Below are 21,132 nucleotides of genomic sequence, written 5' to 3'. Positions count from 1 at the left end.
TCATCTCTCGAAAAAGTGTCCTTCTCCCATCCCCCCAGGTACAGGTTGGCATACGATGGGGCACACTTGGTCCCCATCGCAACCCCCTGCACCTGGAGGTAATGGGAGGAGTCAAAAATTAATATATTATGTTTCAATATATATTCAAGAAGGTCTGCAACAAAAAGGCTATATTGTGAGGAGGAAGATCCTCTTTCAGATAAAAAGGAACGTAAATCTTCAATTCCCCCGTCGTGGGGGATTGTGTTGTACAAGCTTTCTATGTCCAAAGCCACCACCCAAGAGTTAGGGGGAAGAGATATTCCCTCAATCATTCTCAACAAATCAATTGTGTCCTTAACATATGAAAAAAGAGAGGTGACGTGAGGATATAGATAACTGTCAACTAATGCGCTGGGGTTTTCAGTTAAACATGAGCACCCAGATATTATTGGGCGTCCAGGGTGATTAGTTAGTGATTTATGAATTTTAGGTAATGCGTAGAAAGTAGGAATCTTTGGGTCCTTAGTATTTAGAAAATTCCATGTATTGAGGTCAATGACCCCTTGCTGGTAGGCCTTGAAAATAATGCTACGATAAAGAGTATGGTAATTTTGAATAACAGTTTTTGAAATAGGGCGATACCGTGCTTTATTAGATAGAATATTTAAACACATGGTGATATATTGTGATGTTTCCATGATCACTAAATTACCGCCCTTGTCAGCAGGCTTGATGATTAAATTGGTGTTATTCTGTAAAGACTTAGTTGCTGCTTTTTGTTGTATAGAAATATTTACTGACGAAGATGACCGAAATGATACATTTTCAATAGCTGTAGATGTTTGCTGAACAAATTCCCAGATATTTGGGTTTGTGTTGAGCAATGGAAATGCTCTAGATTTGCATTTAAAAGATTGAGGAGGGGGAAAGAGATGCCGGCGATTGACAGCGCCGGAGCCGGAATTGCTTCCGAGTCGTCATCGCTTGCATTTTTTTTTTTTACTGTTGCGTTTTGTATTGTTATTGTTAATTTTATTTACGGTATATGTTTTTTTATTATTACGCTGTTAATGTTGTTTACTCATAAATTGTTCATTTATACATTATTGCTCTGATTTCCATATTTATACCATGTTGTTTATTTATATTGTTTTAATGCGTCATTTCGGGAGCACCCTTATATAGTGTTTTTCATGGTGGGATTTACTACCATATTAGGTTTGGCAGCTATACCATCCCCCTTTCTCCAGAGCCCCCTTTGTTGTCTGCCTCCTCACTTTTCCTGCCATTGTTGACTACACGGACGCCCGGGGGCGTCGACACTTTTGTGCAGTTCTCCCCCTTCCAGCACTACGATCCTCCCACATTGGCCGGCCTGGATGAGATGGCCAATCGGGCTGTCCTTTTCTATCTACTCCCTCTTTCCCCTGTTCTTTTTGCCGGCTCTGGGTTTATCGGTGCGGTACGTGGCTGTGTGTCACGGCTCCCCATGCGCAGCCGCGGCGCCGCTTGTGTCCGCCTCTCTTTTCTCCGTCCGGCCTGAGGAATTATGGGGACTGTAGGCTTCCAGCCCTCCCCTTTGCGGGAGCATGCGCAATAGCGCTTTATTGTCCGCACCAAGCCGATGACGTCAGACACCGGCTCGGTGGCAGGGCTTATAAAAGCCGGCGTCTAATCGTCATCTCTCGTGGTTTACTGCCAAAGGACATGACGCTTGGTTCCCATACCTCTGTATTCACTACGAGTAAGTAGCTGTTTGGCTCCAGTTTGCTGCTATTATTCTGGTACTATCTATATATGCACTCTGCTTCAGTGTTTTATCTATACTGTCCATTATTTGGCGCTATTTTTAATCCCCATATTGACTTAATATTTTATGCACATCTCTGGTTGTCTATGGAAATACTGCCTATGTACTAACTTCAAGCTTGTCTGCATTAGTTTATCACTTTATTTTTATATTTCCTGCATATTTTTTTTTTTTTTTATATATATATTTTTCTTTCAGTTCATCACTGTGACTGCTCTGTCTAGCTACGGGTTCAAACGTATCACCATACATCTCCTTCACTATTTTTTTATCACCATTATTTCTAACCCATATTTTTCTTTTATTGGTTTATTTTCTGTTTTTCTCATTCATTTCCTTGCTCCTCTTTCTAGTCTTTACCTAGCTTTTTTTTATTTTTGAAGTAGATCACTAAACCTCCAACTTTTATTATCAAAACATTTTTTTTAAAACAAAAAAAATGTTTCTTTTGTTATCGCTAACAGTCCCTTTGCTGGTCTTTTTGCCCTCTGCGGTCTATCATGGCAATGGGCATTTGTTGAGGTGGACCAATCCACTATTGTACCATCTCTACAGTGGTTGAAGGTGGTTTCCGTGTCTTCTCCAGGGGGTCTACTGTGGTCCGCTTCTCCATGTGGTGCTCTCGGACCTGTGCATTTTCTATTTGTATTCTTTATGTTTAATTACGTTGCTTTTTCTAATTCAGAACTCTATACACTGGAATATTCACACATCCCCTAAGGAAGCAAATATTTTTGCGAAACATGTTGGGATAATGTGTGTCTAAGACAAATACCGATGTATAATACTACTTGTGACCACCGAAGCTTTTATATTTTGTATATTTCACAAATTGTATGCTAATGAACTTTAACTTTGATTTCAATAAACATTTGATATACAATCCTATACTTTGCTTAACAAATATGTTATAATTCAATTTATTCTTGCACCGTGAAAATCCCTTCGCCTTTGCTTTCTCTTTATGCGTTAAATACCGGTGTTATAGCAGCAGCTAGCAGCCATAACCCAGTATCATTTTTTTACTGTGGGCGATTCTCTACAAGATAAAAGTGGTCCCATGGGCGCATTCACAGCAGGAACACTTTTATAGGCGGTGGGAGAGATGCCCTCCCACCGCTTCCTGCTCATTTCCAAGTTTACAGGAGCTGTTGGTAAACTCGGAAGCGATCCAGTGCGGCCATTTGCTAGACAGGAAGTCAAGTAAGGGCAAGATGGCCCCCACTTGGCTTTTTGTCCTTGGAGGATCGTAACGACCTGTGACATCACTTCCAGTTCTCGAGCATAAATATACGATTTTTATCGTATATAGTCATAATGTCGGAAAACATATTTTGCTTTTAAAGGTAAATGAGATATCTGGGGTCTTTTTTTACCCCAGATCTCTCAATAAAGAGGGCCTGTCATCCTTATTTATATTACAAGGGATGTTTACATTCCTTGTAATAGGAATAAAAGTGATAACAAAAACCCCAAAAAATAAAGGGTCAGTGTAAAAATAAAAAGTTAAATAAATAAGAAAAAATTTAAAGCGCCTCATCCCTCCGTGCTCGCACACAGAAGCAAACGCATACATAAGTCAGGCCCACATATGTAAACGGTGTTCAAACTGCACACGTGAGGTATTGTTAGAGTGAGAGCAATAATTCTAGCGTGAGACCTACTCTGCAGATCTAAACAGATAACCTGTGAAAATTTTTAAAGCATCACCTATGGAGATTTTAAAGTACCGAAGTTTGTCGCCATTCCACAAGCATGATATGTTAGGTATCTATTCACTTGGCGTAACATCATCTTTCACATTATATAAAAAAATTGGGGTTTGACAGATCGCTGCGCAAATACAGTGTGACGTAAAATATTGCAACAATCGCCATTTTATTCTCAAGGGTCTCTCAATGAGACTTGGCTGATCACAGATCGGAGTAAGGGGCCGACCTGCTGTTAACCAATGACAGCTAATCATGTGATTAAACAGAAGATCGGTAATCAGCTTTTTCTTGTGTCAGAGGGACATCGGTCCCGAACCAGAAGAGCTGCCGCTGCCTCATCTGTGTCCACTCCACCAGTGCCACTTGCCAGTGCATATCGGTGCTGTAAATGAGTGCCCACCGGTGCCACCTATCAATACCCATCAGTGCTGCCAATCAGTTCCACCTATCAGTGCTGCCCATCATTGTCACCTACCAGTACTCATCAGTGCCACCTATCAATGCCCTTCAGTGCCGATCATCAGTGCTACCTCATCAGCGCACATCAATGAAGGAGAAAATCTACCTCTTTGCAAAATTTTATAACAAACTATAAAAGTTTTTTAGCAAAAAATAAGAAAAACCAGCAGTGATTAACCAGTTCCGGACCCCCACCACACATATACTGCGGCAGGGAGGCCCAGCTGCACGAATCAATGTATCTGTACATCGCCTCCAGGATTGATCTTTAGGTCCATTTCTGGGCTGGACCTGTTGATCAAATACAAAAATGGTGAACCATACAGAGAAATTTTGAGTTCTCACAAAGTGTTGCCAACATCCCAAAACTGATTTTTATAAAGGCTCTCAAAAGAGAGACAAAAGTATCCCCCAGTACAAAGAAATAGCATTTATTTGAAAAATATATTGTTTAAAAAATATGTATAAAATACATTCGATACAGAAAAATTCCTTTACATACAATGCATTTTTTTAATAAATAATAGGATATAAATAAAATAAATATAAATAAATAAATATAAATAAACATAGGACTATTGAGAAAATCCTACAGAAGCACTGGCATCTACTACAAATCGATCCAAATTTAAAGTCACATGTATCTGAAACACCCACCATTATTTTTAGACAAGCACGTTCACTAAGAGATCACTTAGTTAAAGCGAATATACTGGCATCTTTTGCTCAGATGTATGTAAGAGATTTTGAACATTCACTTGTGGTGGTTGTACAATATGTCGGTACATGAAGACACAAACAAAATTCACATTACCAAACGGTAAAATGTATAGACCTAGACATTACGCCAATCACAAAACACCTGTAGTTTATTTACTAATGTGCCAATGCAAATGTTTTTATATTGGTAAAACCAAAACCGAGTTCCACAAGAGAGCAGTACGGCATATCACCAGCATGAGATGTGCAGATCCGGATCTTCCTCTGGGATGACATGTACGAGATCACCATGCGGGTAAATTTCCACGCATTCTATTCACCATTCTCGACCGAGTCCATCCAGACAGTAGAGGTGGTGACTGGAATAAAATTTTGCTCCAGAGGGAGGTACATTGGATTGCTAATTTCAATGCAACCTGTTTTCCAGGACTCAATACCCAATTTAGTTTCCGTCCATTCTTGGACAGCTTTGTCTCAGGAGGGTGTGAAAAGGAATAATAACACTTCTCGAGTTGTGGATGTAATTTATAATATTTACTAAATTTGCAACGTTTATATAACTGCCATCTTGTGGAACTTTGGATGTATTACATCTTTTTGGATGTCTAGGTGTCTTTGTAACATGATCTGTAAATACTATGCAATGTCGAATCAGTTTTTGTCTCAGGAGGATGTGAAAAGGAATAATAATACTTCTCGTTGTGTATTTAATTTAAAATGTTTACTAAATTTGCAATGTTTATACAGTTGCCATTTTTGGACCTCCTGGATGTATTGCATCTTTTTGGTGTCTAGGTGTCTTTGTATTATGATTTGGAAATACTATGCAATGTCGAATCAGATGATTGAACTATATCCATATTGTATATATTGCACGTGGTTGAATATGCCGACATGCTTACACAGCTGGTATCAATATATGTTTAGCATTTCTGGATTAATATAAAAATTATTCACAATAATTTTTTTAGTGTTTATATATCAACCATGCCGCTGTCACTCAATGGGCCCCACCCTATGGCCCAGACCATCCCCACCAGGTGTACGGGGGCCTGTTCATTCTCCCCTCTCATTGAGGGGGCTGGCAGGCCCCTTTCAGGTGTTGCATGTCCCGTCGGCCCCATTATTGGGGCTGACTGTTATATTGCGACCAAAGTGCACTGGTGGGCTTTATCTGCATGATGCTCCCCCACCGCAATTGTGGTGGGTGGGCGCCATGCAGATCTGTCCCTGGGGTCTTTCCCATGTTTGCCCCACCACTGCTCTTCCATGTTCCATTATTTGTTTTTGTTTTTCTTTTTTTCTTGGTTATCTATTTTTTCTATTTTCCTAATGTCATCTCCGGACGTTTACTTGTTTAGTTGGTTGCTATGGAGATGTCCAAGGCGTGGCTATGTGCTGTAGTCAGATGGAAGTACTGTTGTGTTTTTATTTGAAAGGCGCACTGTGATGACGTCATTGCGCCACTATATGCGATGACACCGCCGCCCTCCCTAGTACAGACATTCTCTGCTGACACCAAGAAAATTGATTCACACTGCACAGGCATCAGCGGCTTTTATAAGTCTGCTAATGGTCCTCTATGCTCAGTGCATTTTTTGCTTTTGGAACAAGAAGTGCTCCAGCCATGAACACCCATTAAATTCAACCGATGTAAGTAAAGAGTTATTTTGACTTCTCTTTTTTTCTGCTGTCTTTCATAAATAATGAAGGAGAAAAATAATGTTTGGGAGTATTTTTTCTTTCCCCTCAATGTTCACTTATAATTAAAGGAACCATTTGATTATGGGAAACATTCCAGAGCTTTGTTTTTTGAATAGTCATTGATGGAGTCTATACATTCAAATAAAATTTATATTTATCTTTGTTTGTTAAACTAAGACTTATCCCAAGCATTTTATATATATATATATATATATATATATATATATATATATATATATATATATATATATATATACAGTGCCTTGCAAAAGTATTCGGCCCCCTTGAACTTTTCAACCTTTGTCCACATTTCAGGCTTCAAACATAAAGATATAAAAATTTTATTTTTTGTGAAGAATCACCAACAAGTGGGACACAATTGTGAAGTGGAACGAAATCTATTGGATTTTTGAAACTTTTTTAACTAATAAAAAAATGAAAAGTGGGGCGTGCAAAATTATTCGGCCCCCTTGCGTTAATACTTTGTAGAGCCACCTTTTGCTGTGATTACAGCTGCAAGTCGCTTGGGGTATGTCTCTATCAGTTTTGCACATCGAGAGACTGAAATTCTTGCCCATTCTTCCTTGCAAAACAGCTCGAGCTCAGTGAGGTTTGATGGAGAGCGTTTGTGAACAGCAGTTTTCAGCTCTTTCCACAGATTCTCGATTGGATTCAGGTCTGGACTTTGACTTGGCCATTCTAACACCTGGATACGTTTATTTGTGAACCATTCCTTTGTAGATTTTGCTGTATGTTTGGGATCATTGTCTTGTTGGAAGATAAATCTCCATCCCAGTTTCAGGTCTTTTGCAGACTCCAACAGGTTTTCATCCAGAATGGTCCTGTATTTGGCTGCATCCATCTTCCCCTCAATTTTAACCATCTTCCCTGTCCCTGCTGAAAAAAAACAGGCCCAAACCATGATGCTGCCCCCACCATGTTTGACAGTGGGGATGGTGTGTTGGGGGTGATGAGCTGTGTTGCTTTTATGCAAACATATAGTTTTGCATTGTGGGCAAAAAGTTGGATTTTGGTTTCATCTGACCAGAGCACCTTCTTCCACATGTTTGGTGTGTCTCCCAGGTGGCTTGTGGCAAACTTTAGACGAGACTTTTTATGGATATCTTTGAGAAATAGCTTTCTTCTTGCCACTCTTCCATAAAGGCCAGATTTGTGCAGTGTACGACTGATTGTTGTCCTATGGACAGACTCTCCCACCTCAGCTGTAGTTCTCTGCAGTTCATCCAGAGTGATCATGGGCCTCTTGGCTGCATCTCTGATCAGTCTTCTCCTTGTCTGAGCTGAAAGTTTAGAGGGACGGCCAGGTCTTGGTAGATTTGCAGTGGTCTGATACTCCTTCCATTTCAAAATGATCGCTTGCACAGTGCTCCTTGGGATGTTTAAAGCTTGGGAAATCTTTTTGTATCCAAATCCGGCTTTAAACTTCTCCACAACAGTATTACGGACCTGCCTGGTGTGTTCCTTGGTCTTCATGATGTTCTCTGCACTTTCAACAGAACCCTGAGACTATCACAGAGCAGGTGCATTTATAGAGACTTGATTACACACAGGTGGATTGTATTTATCACCATCAGTCATTTAGGACAACATTGGATCATTCAGAGATCCTCGCTGAACTTCTGGAGTGAGTTTGCTGCACTGAAAGTAAAGGGGCCGAATAATTTTGCACGCACCACTTTTCAGTTTTTTATTTGCTAAAAAAGTTTAAATTATCCAATAGATTTCGTTCCACTTCACAATTGTGTCCCACTTGTTGGTGATTCTTCATTAAAAATTAAAATTTTATATCTTTATGTTTGAAGCTAGGGATGAGCTTCGTGTTCGAGTCGAACGTACGTTCGACTCGAACATTGGCTGTTCGTCCGTTCGGCGAAATCCGAACATTTTAGTCCGTTCGCGTCAAATTCGTGTGCGATGGCGCAGTGCATTGCTGGCTCATGATTGGCCAAGCATGCACTGTGACCCCGCATGCTTGGCCAATCGCAGCGCCAGCAGCGAGGAGAGCCATGATTGGCCATCCTGCCTGTGGCCAATCCAGGCAGGATAGCTCAGGCTGTGTAGTGCACGCCCCACACTATATAAGGCCGCCATCGCGGCGGCCTCGTGTAGTGTGTTGGCGTCTGAAGCAGTGGGTGTTCTGTGTACCTTCAACACAGTACACACCGATTGTTTTCGGCCGATTTTTCTATCTTGCTGATGTGTAGTGGTTATTGTCTGTGCCCTGACCGCAGTATACACCGCTATATTCACCTCACCTATATAGCTAGTGATCTATGTTTTATAATAGAGCTTGCAGTCAGTAGTGTTAGGAGATAGTGCGTGCTGAGTTAGAGTAGGATTTTGCAATATCAATCAATTGGATCGCTCTGCAAATGCTGTCTCATGTACCCCTTAAATGGACAAAGCCTACTTGATCTTTATGCGCAGCCACTGCGCCCATCAAGCGCAGCCACTGTGCCTATCAAGCGCAGCCACTGTGCCCATCAAACGCAAGTACTGTGCTCATTAAACGCAGCTACTGGTGCCACTAGCGGCTGGTGCTCAAAATTTTTGGGGAGGCGCAAACAAACAGAAAAAAGAAAATCAATTGCGGCCATTGTGCCATCAAACTAAGCCACTGTGCCCATCAAGCCCAACCACTGTGTCTATCAAACGCAGCCACTGTGCCCATCAAGCGTAGCCCCTGTGCCCAGCAAGTTCAGCCACTGTGCCCATCAAATGCAACCACTGTGCCCATCAACCACAGCCACTGTGCCCATCAATTGCCACCACCGTGCCCATCAAATGCAACCACTGTGTCTATCAAACGCAGCCACTGTGCTCATCAAGCGCAGCCACTGTGCCCATCAAATGCAACCACTGTGCCCATCAAACGCCGCCACTGTGCCCATCAAATGCAGCCACTGTGCCATCAAACGCAAGCCACTGTGCCCATCAAATGCTGCCATTATGCCCATGAAACGCAGCCACTGTGCCCATCAAAGGCAGCTACTGTGCCCATCAAGAGCAGCCAATGTGCCAACTACCATACCTATCAATTGCTGCCAGTATGCCCATCAAATTCTGCCAGTGTACCCATCAATTGCCACTCCTGTGCCCCATCAAATGCTGCCAGTGTGCCCATCATTTGCCGCTGCAACTGTGCCCCATCAAATGCTGGCAGTGTGTATCACCCCGGCACTTGCCTGTCTCGCAGCGGGTCAGTGGCGGTGTCCTGCGTGCTCCTTGATGTCTTCTTCCGTCCTCTCTATCAGGCGTCCAATCACAGCGTCTGATGTTTCAGCCAATCAGGTGACAGATAACAGACCCGAGCACCTGATTGGCTGAGAGGTGGTTCGGTGTTAGCAAAGTGAATTCCTTCGCTTTGCTAACAAACAATTGAGTGAGCAGCAAACGCACAGCATTGCACCCGCTGTTCACCTTTTTGGGTGCCTATTAGAGTCTACGGCTCTAATCAGGTGCTTCCAAAAAAAAAAAAAACATCACTATAATTCAGGTGCCCAGCGCCAGAAAAGGGGCCAGACACCTGAATAGGGGGTGTCAGCGGGGACTATAAATAGATTCATGCAAGGCATGAATCTATCTATGGTGATAGAGCGGTGACAGAAGAGAGGGGGCAGCGCTCCTGCGCCCTTTACGGACGCACTGCCACTGTATGTTATACTTTTCATTTAAAGCCCCTCTCAGAGATAAAATCCACACCCCTGCCTGTTGTAGCCACTTCCTATTGGATGGGCTATGGTAAAAAAAAGGTGGACGTCAGCAGAGAGGATTGGAGGAGACTGGTGGTCCCCTGGGTCGGTGGTACTCCTAACAGTGGGGATGTGGGATCTAGTTTGGGGATTTACGTGGGTATATCTGGCTTCACACAGTAAGGGGGAAAAGGCCTAATAGAAAAAGATAGTGGGTATTTAAGTCAAATAATGAAGAGGTAGAGAAAACATTTTGGGAGCCCAATGGATCCAGCAAATTATGCATTCTAATTATTTTCCTATTGCATTCTTCTTTCTTTTCTCCAGTACCACTACATTAAACTCCCACTTAAATTAATATTTTATTGCTTCATAGGCAGAACAAATGTCATTTGTAATTATATGGCAGAGGTTGCAGTGTGGTGGCACCAGCACCAGTGCCTAAGGCCCAATTTTTCTGCCCCTGTTTAACAGGGGCGTTTAAGTACAATTTTTGATGCAATGCTTTGCAGCAGGGCTAATTCCTGCAATAAAACTAGAGTATATGGAAGAGGTTGCAGTGTGGTGGCACCAGCAGCAGTGCCTAAGGCCAAATTTTTCTGCCCCTGTTTAACAGGGACATGTAATTACAATTCTTGATATAATATTTCACAGGAGGACCCCTTCCTGTGCCCACCCAGAGTAACGGTGAGGACCACAACCACCAAAGGTCAATTTTTCTACCACTGTTCAACAATGGCATGTAATTACAATTCTTGATATAATCGTTCACAGCAGGGCGCTCCAGCGCCCACCAAGAGTCACTTTGAGGGCTTACAATGTTGTGACAAAACCAACACCTTGTTCCGCCATTTCTGCAGAGCATATAGGGCAGGCCCCTACTTTCAAACATCCAACTTACAAACATCTCCTACTTGCAAACGGAAGGAGACAACAGCAAGTGAGATGAAAAAAGATGGACGACAAAACAAATTATACAGGGGTGATAACCCTTCCCTATGTTTTCCAAAAAGCTTAAAAATAGTTTTTTTGACTGGAGCTACACTTTAAAAATGTACCAGTTGAAAATTACAAACAGATTCAACTTAACACAACAAACCTACACAGTCCCTGTCTTGTTTGCACCGCCTGTATACTGCTGTTCTGAGTATATAGGGCCTGGGGGCCACACGCATTTCCTTTTTTTAATATGGGTACAGGGTTCCCCTTAATATGCGTACAAGACCGAAATAGGCTGGTAATGGGCAGGGAGGGCTACCCATGCCATTTTTCTCAATGATTTTCAACCATATTGCAGGAACCAGATATAACATTAAAACCGCAAGCAGTTTTAAATGGTGTTATTTCATTTAATGTCATTTTGTGCAGGGACTGTTCTAAACACGGGAAAGACGTGGCACTTCACAGGCATACTACAGACACCCCCCAGGCACGATATTTAAAAGAATATTTCACTTTATTTTTTTCACTTTAATCGTCATTAAAATCAGTGCTCCCGCCAAAACGGCCGTTTTTAAAACTTTTTTTTGCATTGACCCATGTCCCCTGAGGCAGGAGTCAGGTCCCCAAACCCTTTTTAGGACAGTATCTTGCATATTAGCCGTTAAAATTAGCACTTTTCATTTCGAACATTCGAGTCCCATAGACTTTAATTGGGTTCTAACGTTCGTTCGAACTTGGGGTCCGTTCGAAAGTTCTGGTGCGAACCGAACCGGGGGGTGTTCGGCTCATCCCTATTTGAAGCCTTAAGGCTGCTTTCACATTGGGGCGGGAGCAGCGTCGGCGGTAAAGCGCTGGTATTTTTAGCGGCGCTTTACCGTCGTTTTAGCGGCGGTGTGCGGGCACTAGCGGGGTGGTTTTAACCCCCGCTAGCGGCCGAAAAGGGGTTAAACCCGCCCGCAAAGCGCCGCTGCAGCGGCGCTTTGCCGGCGGTATTGCCGCGGTGTCCCATTGATTTCAATGGGTAGGAGCGGTATAGGAGCGGTGAATACACCGCTCCTTCACCGCTGCAAAGATGCGGCTAGCAGGACTTTTTTCACCGTCCTGCCAGCGCATTGCTCCAGTGTGAAAGCCCTCCGGCTTTCACACTGGAGTTAAAGGGGCCGGTTTTTTTTAGGCGTTACACAGGCGCTATTTTTAGCGCTGTAACGCCTGAATACCGCCCCAGTGTGAAAGCAGCCTTAATGTGGCAAAAGGTTGAAAAGTTCAAGGGGGCCAAATACTTTCGCAAGGCACTGTATATATCTTTTAGGGTGTTTTTTGTTGGCTGACATACGGCGATCACTCCGGGATGATCCTTGTGTGCGCTGCTCTGGGCTCGGGCGGCGTTCATTGTTCCTTAAGTGGGTAGACAGCGGCAAAGATCTTTAAAATTTCTTAAAATAAAATATATGCACAATTATTTGATACAAATTCAGCATTGGTATGTATGTTGGACATGCTCAAACACAATGTGATTTATTTATTTGCCCTTAAAGAGGAAGTAAACCCTGATGAGTTTACTTCCTCTTTCATTCCCTGCAAAGGCAAAGCATAATGGACTACTATGCATCGCATAGTAGCCCATTATGTGTCATTTACCTGACACAGGAGCCAGCGAAGTCGCCGCTGTCCCCTGTTGTCTGCCGCATCCATCTTGTTAGTGGGGTCGCGCAGCTCCGCCGCTGTCATTCGGCGAAGCCGCGATGACGTCACTCCCGCGCATGCGCACGGGAGTTGACACGCGGGCCAGCTCCATTCTTGGAAATGTCGCGCTCAGTGCGCCTGCGCGCCGCTGTCTACAGCGCATGCGCCGTAGACAGCGGTGCCCGTTTTCGGGCAAATATCTCCTAAACCATATAGGCCTTAATCTAGGCTTACCTGTAGGTCAAAGTGGTTTGTAAGGGTTTACAACCACTTTAAAGTCCCGCTGTACTGGGGGGTACTTGTGTCTCTCTTTTCAGAGCCTTTATAAAATGGACCTTTTGATCGGTTCTGGTGAATGAAAGAGCCTCCTCTGCCTGTGTAATGTAAACACAGGCAGTGATGTCATCTCCCTTCATGGAGCCCTGTTCGGTTCCAGCGAGCGAGGAGAAGACATCTACTGTGAGTACACCAACACTACACTAACACCAGTATGCACAATTTTAACCCTCTGATCCCCCCCCCCCCGTTAACGCTTTCACTCCCTGTCACAGTGTCACCAAATGCAGTTTTCAGATTTTTTACTGATTACTGTATTGGTGTTACTTCTGACACTAAACAGCATTAAGGCAGTTAGTGGTAGTCCCAGGTAGATTTAGGGTTTTAGAGTTTTAACCCCTTGATCATCCCCAGTTAACCCTTTCACTCCCTGTCATAGTGTCATCAGTATAATGTACAGATATTTTTTCTGATCACTGTATTAGTATCGCGGTTGTCGCTAGTTAGCATCAGTCTTGTATAGCCTCAGGGTATCTGCCATATATTCCCTAATAAAGGTTTAACCCCCTGATCGCCCCCCAGTGTCTGAACAGATCAATATCTTTGATCTGAATAGAACTATACTAGCGTCCCTAATAGTATAGTGTTCCTGAAAAATGCGGCTTTAGCAGGATCAGCCTAGACACCTGCCAGCACCTGTGTTTAGCCCCTCCACCCAGCCCAACCAAATTGCAGGATCAATAGATCACTGTCACTTCCAAAACACAGCGCACAGAACTGAAGCCTTAGCAGAGTTACGCCTGATCCCTGCTAGCATTAACAGTTAATTTTTCTGTAGCGATTCAAGTAGTCTCTGACAGCCAAGTGCTTTTTTACCTGTGAGTCACACTAGCTGTACCTGTAAATTTAGTGGCCAAAATGTCAAGGAGTAGAGGTCCCTGCTAGGGTCAGGCATACCTGACCAATTTTCTGTTGCTGAGGTGCAACAACTGCATGGTTCTCGTAAGCAACAGACAGCCAGTACTAGTGCCGCTCAACCTTCTGGTGAACTGGCAAGCACCAGCAGCCTAGTACATCCTGGTCGCAGACAAAAAAGCAGTGTAGTAACTAGAGATGGCCTTATGGTTCGCCCGGCGGTTAATTCGCAGCAAACTTTGGTCGTTCGCAATTCGCCAAACCGGCGGACTTCTGCCGCTGTTCGCGCGGTGGACATATGCGTTTACATTGTGAAGAACATCCATCATGGGGTACAGAACAGCCAATTGAGACATTTCAGCACAGGGACAATTGGACATACCCCCTACCTTATAAATAGACCTGATCTGGCGGCCATTTTACATTCTTTCTTTTGTCAGTGTAGAGAAAGGACGCTGTGTGGAGCAGAGACAGTCAGTTTAATCACTAGCTATTACTATTAGGTCCACAAAAGTCCTTTTAAGGACTGGTATAGGTGTACAGTATATAGGGTTGTAATACACCTATAATATACTTTCTTTCAAATATATAAAGTATATTACGGTGCACTGCTGACTGATGTGCTCCTGAGTGCTGACCGATTCTGCAGCTTTATGTTTTTGGCATATGTGATATCATTTACTTTTTCGGTTTGAAATTAATTGTATATATTATAAGGTTTATTACTGGGTGCAGTTTGATAGTTTGTATCACATTTAAATTTAAACTTATAGTTGAATGTTTAAGTTTTTAAAAATAACAACAAAGCGCTGCTAGGGTCTTAGTGCGGTTCATCATTTGGTGACTGGCTGGGGTACAAAAAGAACTCTAACGAAAATAATTTCGGAACATATTAATAATATTAAAATTGGGTACAAAGAGCATAGTGTGTCTATGCACTTTAGATCAAAACACAATAGAGATCACTCAGGCCTCAAATTTTGGGGAATAGAAAAGTTACATCCTGACTGGCGAGGGTGCAATAAAGTTTGCGAAATATCGAAATGCGAAACAAAATGGATATTTTTAGCCGATACTTTACACCCCAAAGGGATGAATGTGGATCTAGATTTAAATTGTTTTATTAGCGATTTTTAAATTGTTTATGTAATTCTTCTTCTTTTTTCTTGTTATTATTTGTTTTGGGTTGTATTTTAAGTTATTTTATACTACCTAATGGTGCAATATATTTAATGTATCCTGTTCGATTGAATTTTTAATTTTGATTATGGAACTTCATGCAGTTATTCGTGAGCATAAAGATAGAATCACATGGGTTGAGGAAGCAGTTCCTTGCGGTTTTAAGTAATACACTAGAAGGAGGGAGTATATTTTGTCTAACTGACTATAAACTGAAGACAACTACCTGTATTGAATCTAAAAGAGATTATGAATATCTATATTTAATTACTTCAATTTTGTCTGTATAACCATGTGATTCGTATCAACGTTTTTTGATTTAGGTTGATTTAAAGTATTACTGAATATAAGCGATTGACCATAATAGGTTAATTATCATTGCAGTAGAGGATTCTGTCAAATGTTTTTCATGCATTTATTTCCGGATGTTTGCATGTAATCATTGTAGTGTTGAAGCATGTTTGATATCCGAACGGTTACATACATTGCTGACACTTTGGGAAGTGCAGGAAGTGTTGTACGACATCATGAGATTACTATGTTGGGACACTTCCGTTCGTTCTGAATGTATATAAAGAAGGTTGCTACGCTGCGTGGCCACGCCCTCTGACAAAAGTGATGACTGAAACGTGTCAGGGCGTAGTCACGCAGCTTACCTGAGTGTACGATCGTTGGACAGTCTACCCTTCCCGGGAACACCGCGGATGGCGGTGTAAGGTTAGACCATACCGATCGGATTTCGAGTTTGAATTTTATGCATTATTCAAGATGTTTATTTTGTGAGTGCGCAATTTTATGAGTGTTTTTAACAGAAATAAATCTTTTGATACGTACGGAATTACGCTATGTAGTTTTTCCATTCCTTTATATGTACAAAATACCTTCTGGGAAAGTGACTATTATACAGCCGACGGGATGCATCCGATGACTCGCTATACATGAAAGCTAATGATACGATCGATTTTCCGGTGATATGAGATGTGCTTTTAAACCAGGTTTTTCTGGTAAGTGCATAACCTATAGGGATTTGCACAGGAGGTGTGGTGGTGGATAGGGATGAGCCGAACACCCCCCGGTTCGGTTCGCACCAGAACTTTCGAACGGACCCCAAGTTCGAACGAACGTTAGAACCCAATTAAAGTCTATGGGACTCGAACGTTCGAAATGAAAAGTGCTAATTTTAACGGCTAATATGCAAGATACTGTCCTAAAAAGGGTTTGGGGACCTGACTCCTGCCTCAGGGGACATGGGTCAATGCAAAAAAAAGTTTTAAAAACGGCCGTTTTGGCAGGAGCACTGATTTTAATGACGATTAAAGTGAAAAAAAAAAAAAGTGAAATATTCTTTTAAATATCGTGCCTGGGGGGTGTCTGTAGTATGCCTGTGAAGTGCCACGTCTTTCCCGTGTTTAGAACAGTCCCTGCACAAAATGACATTAAACGGAAATAACACCATTTAAAACTGCTTGCGGTTTTAATGTTATATCTGGTTCCTGCAATATGGTTGAAAATCATTGAGAAAAATGGCATGGGTAGCCCTCCCTGCCCATTACCAGCCTATTTGGGTCTTGTACGCATATTAAGGGGAACCCTGTACCCATATTAAAAAAAGGAAATGCGTGTGGCCCCCAGGCCCTATATACTCAGAACAGCAGTATACAGGCGGTGCAAACAAGACAGGGACTGTGTAGGTTTGTTGTTTTAAGTTGAATCTGTTTGTAATTTTCAACTGGTACATTTTTAAAGTGTAGCTCCAGTCAAAAAAACTATTTTTAAGCTTTTTGGAAAACATAGGGAAGGGTTATCACCCCTGTATAATTTGTTTTGTCGTCCATCTTTTTTCATCTCACTTGCTGTTGTCTCCTTCCGTTTGCAAGTAGGAGATGTTTGTAAGTTGGATGTTTGAAAGTAGGGGCCTGCCCTATATGCTCTGCAGAAATGGCGGAACAAGGTGTTGGTTTTGCCACAACATTGTAAGCCCTCAAACTGACTCTTGGTGGGCGCTGGAGCGCCCTGCTGTGAACGATTATATCAAGAATTGTAATTACATGCCATTGTTGAACAGTGGTAGAAAAATTGACCTTTGGTGGTTGTGGTCCTCACCGTTACTCTGGGTGGGCACAGGAAGGGGCCCTCCTGTGAAATATTATATCAAGAATTGTAATTACATGTCCCTGTTAAACAGGGGCAGAAAAATTTGGCCTTAGGCACTGCTGCTGGTGCCACCACATTGCAACCTCTTCCATATACTCTAGTTTTATTGCAGGAATTAGCCCTGCTGCAAAGCATTGCATCAAAAATTGTACTTAAACGCCCCTGTTAAACAGGGGCAGAAAAATTGGGCCTTAGGCACTGGTGCTGGTGCCACCACACTGCAACCTCTGCCATATAATTACAAATGACATTTGTTCTGCCTATGAAGCAATAAAATATTAATTTAAGTGGGAGTTTAATGTAGTGGTACTGGAGAAAAGAAAGAAGAATGCAATAGGAAAATAATTAGAATGCATAATTTGCTGGATCCATTGGGCTCCCAAAATGTTTTCTCTACCTCTTCATTATTTGACTTAAATACCCACTATCTTTTTCTATTAGGCCTTTTCCCCCTTACTGTGTGAAGCCAGATATACCCACGTAAATCCCCAAACTAGATCCCACATCCCCACTGTTAGGAGTACCACCGACCCAGGGGAACACCAGTCTCCTCCAATCCTCTCTGCTGACGTCCACCTTTTTTTTACCATAGCCCATCCAATAGGAAGTGGCTACAACAGGCAGGGGTGTGGATTTTATCTCTGAGAGGGGCTTTAAATGAAAAGTATAACATACAGTGGCAGTGCGTCCGTAAAGGGCACAGGAGCGCTGCCCCCTCTCTTCTGTCACCGCTCTATCACCATAGATAGATTCATGCCTTGCATGAATCTATTTATAGTCCCCGCTGACACCCCCTATTCAGATGTCTGGCCCCTTTTCTGGCGTTGGGCACCTGAATTATAGTGATGTTTTTTTTTTTTTTTGGAAGCACCTGATTAGAGCCGTAGACTCTAATAGGCACCCAAAAAGGTGAACAGCGGGTGTAATGCTGTGCGTTTGCTGCTCACTCAATTGTTTGTTAGCAAAGCAAAGGAATTCACTTTGCTAACACTGAACCACCTCTCAGCCAATCAGGTGCTCAGGTCTGTTATCTGTCAACTGATTGGCTGAAACATCAGACGCTGTGATTGGACGCCTGATAGAGAGGACGGAAGAAGACATCAAGGAGCACGCAGGACACCGCCACTGACCCGCTGCGAGACAGGCAAGTGCCGGGGTGATACACACTGCCAGCATTTGATGGGGCACAGTTGCAGCGGCAAATGATGGGCACACTGGCAGCATTTGATGGGGCACAGGAGCGGCAATTGATGGGTACACTGGCAGAAATTGATGGGCATACTGGCAGCAATTGATAGGTATGGTAGTTGGCACAATGGCTGCTCTTGATGGGCACAGTAGCTGCCTTTGATGGGCACAGTGGCTGCGTTTCATGGGCATAATGGCAGCATTTGATGGGCACAGTGGCTTGCGTTTGATGGCACAGTGGCTGCATTTGATGGGCACAGTGGCGGCGTTTGATGGGCACAGTGGTTGCATTTGATGGGCACAGTGGCTGCGCTTGATGAGCACAGTGGCTGCGTTTGATAGACACAGTGGTTGCATTTGATGGGCACGGTGGTGGCAATTGATGGGCACAGTGGCTGTGGTTGATGGGCACAGTGGTTGCATTTGATGGGCACAGTGGCTGAACTTGCTGGGCACAGGGGCTACGCTTGATGGGCACAGTGGCTGCGTTTGATAGACACAGTGGTTGGGCTTGATGGGCACAGTGGCTTAGTTTGATGGAACAATGGCCGCAATTGATTTTCTTTTTTCTGTTTGTTTGCGCCTCCCCAAAAATTTTGAGCACCAGCCGCTAGTGGCACCAGTAGCTGCGTTTAATGAGCACAGTACTTGCGTTTGATGGGCACAGTGGCTGCGCTTGATAGGCACAGTGGCTGCGCTTGATGGGCGCAGTGGCTGCGCATAAAGATCAAGTAGGCTTTGTCCATTTAAGGGGTACATGAGACAGCATTTGCAGAGCGATCCAATTGATTGATATTGCAAAATCCTACTCTAACTCAGCACGCACTATCTCCTAACACTACTGACTGCAAGCTCTATTATAAAAGATAGATCACTAGCTATATAGGTGAGGTGAATATAGCGGTGTATACTGCGGTCAGGGCACAGACAATAACCACTACACATCAGCAAGATAGAAAAATCGGCCGAAAACGATCGGTGTGTACTGTGTTGAAGGTACACAGAACACCCACTGCTTCAGACGCCAACACACTACACGAGGCCGCCGCAATGGCGGCCTTATATAGTGTGGGGCGTACACTACACAGCCTGAGCTATGATTGGCCACAGGCATCCTGCCTGTGGCCAATCATGGCTCTCCTCGCTGCTGGCGCTGCGATTGGCCAAGCATGCGGGGTCACAGTGCATGCTTGGCCAATCATGAGCCAGCAATGCACTGCGCCATCGCACACAAATTTGACGCGAACGGACTAAAATGTTCGGATTTCGCTGAACGGACTAACAGCCAATGTTCGAGTCGAACGTACGTTCGACTTGAACACGAAGCTCATCCCTAGTGGTGGACTACTGTGAATGTGAACGATCTGCTAGCAACTTTTGCCACTTTTTGACTTACAGTACTTTATATTGGCAGGATTGGTGCTGAATATGAACTATTATTCAATATACTAATGGACTATATTTTATGTTTTTGGCATATGTGATATCATTTACTTTTTCAGTTTGAAATTAATTGTATATATTATAAGGTTTCTTACTGGGTGCAGTTTGATAGTTTGTATCACATTTAAATTTAAACTTACAGTTGAATGTTTAAGTTTTTAAAAATAACAACAAAGCGCTGCTAGGATCTTAGTGCGGTTCATCATTTGGTGACTGGCTGGGGCTCCATTTTTTGTGTTTTGTGTCAGTGTACGGACTGAGGGACAGTTTGGTGTTTTGGAGCAGGGACAGTCTGCAAATCACTAGCTACTAGGTCCACAAAGGTCCTTTTAAGGAATGGTATAGGTGTACAGTATATAGGGTTGTACAATAATATATATATATATATATATATATATATATATATATATATATATACACTTTCTTTCAAATATAGAAAGGATATTATAGTGCACTGCACTGCTATGCTGCTGACCGATTCTGCAGCTATGATTTCTCAGTGTCGGGAGGGACAGTTTTGTGTTTGGAGCAGGGACAGTCTGCAATTCACTAGCTACTAGCAAGCTACTATTAGGTCCACAAAGGTCCTTTTAAGGACTGGTATAGGTGTACTATTTGGTGTGCAGTATATAGGGGTGTAATACACGTATAAAATTCTTGCAAATATAGAAAGCATAGTATAGTGCAGTATTGTGCCTGCTGAGCGGTTCTGCAGCGATACTACAAAGAGTGACAAACGCAATTTAAAAAAAAGTATTATAACTGGTGTGATAGACCAGTGGCCCTCCAAAACGACTGATTGAAGCGGGGTGTTATATACCTTCCTCCACATAAATACTGCACTTCTCTGGAGACTTTTGTCACAGGGTCATTTAAAAAATGACAGGCAGAGGAAGAGGCAGGCCCTTCCACCGGGGGGTGGTAGGGGTAGGGCAGGAGCAACAGGCTTGAGCCAAAGTGGGAAATTGCAGAAGGTGCGTACGATTACATCAAAGGACGCACCAGACTTGGTTGAGTGGCTCACTCAGCCTTACTCTTCTGCACCCTCTTCTTCACTCTCTGCTGTGTGCACACCCAAAGACACCTTCGCTTGAGTCACAGGAATTATTTTCCCTGCCATCACAAGACATTGCCGATGCGCAGCCACTCTTGGCATTGGATCAGGAAGAGGAGGTAGCAACAACCGCCACTCAGCAGTCTGACGACCCAGATCAGCCCAAGGAGGAGGTTGGTCCCCGGTGCTGCTGCCTAC

Source organism: Lithobates pipiens, unplaced genomic scaffold (genome assembly GCF_037356315.1).
Source record: "Lithobates pipiens isolate NorthernLeopardFrog02 unplaced genomic scaffold, aLitPip1_a1.2 Scaffold_23, whole genome shotgun sequence".
Taxonomy (NCBI): Eukaryota; Metazoa; Chordata; class Amphibia; order Anura; family Ranidae; genus Lithobates; species Lithobates pipiens.
The sequence above is the reverse complement of the archived record's forward strand: the minus strand, read 5'-3'. Positions refer to the sequence as shown.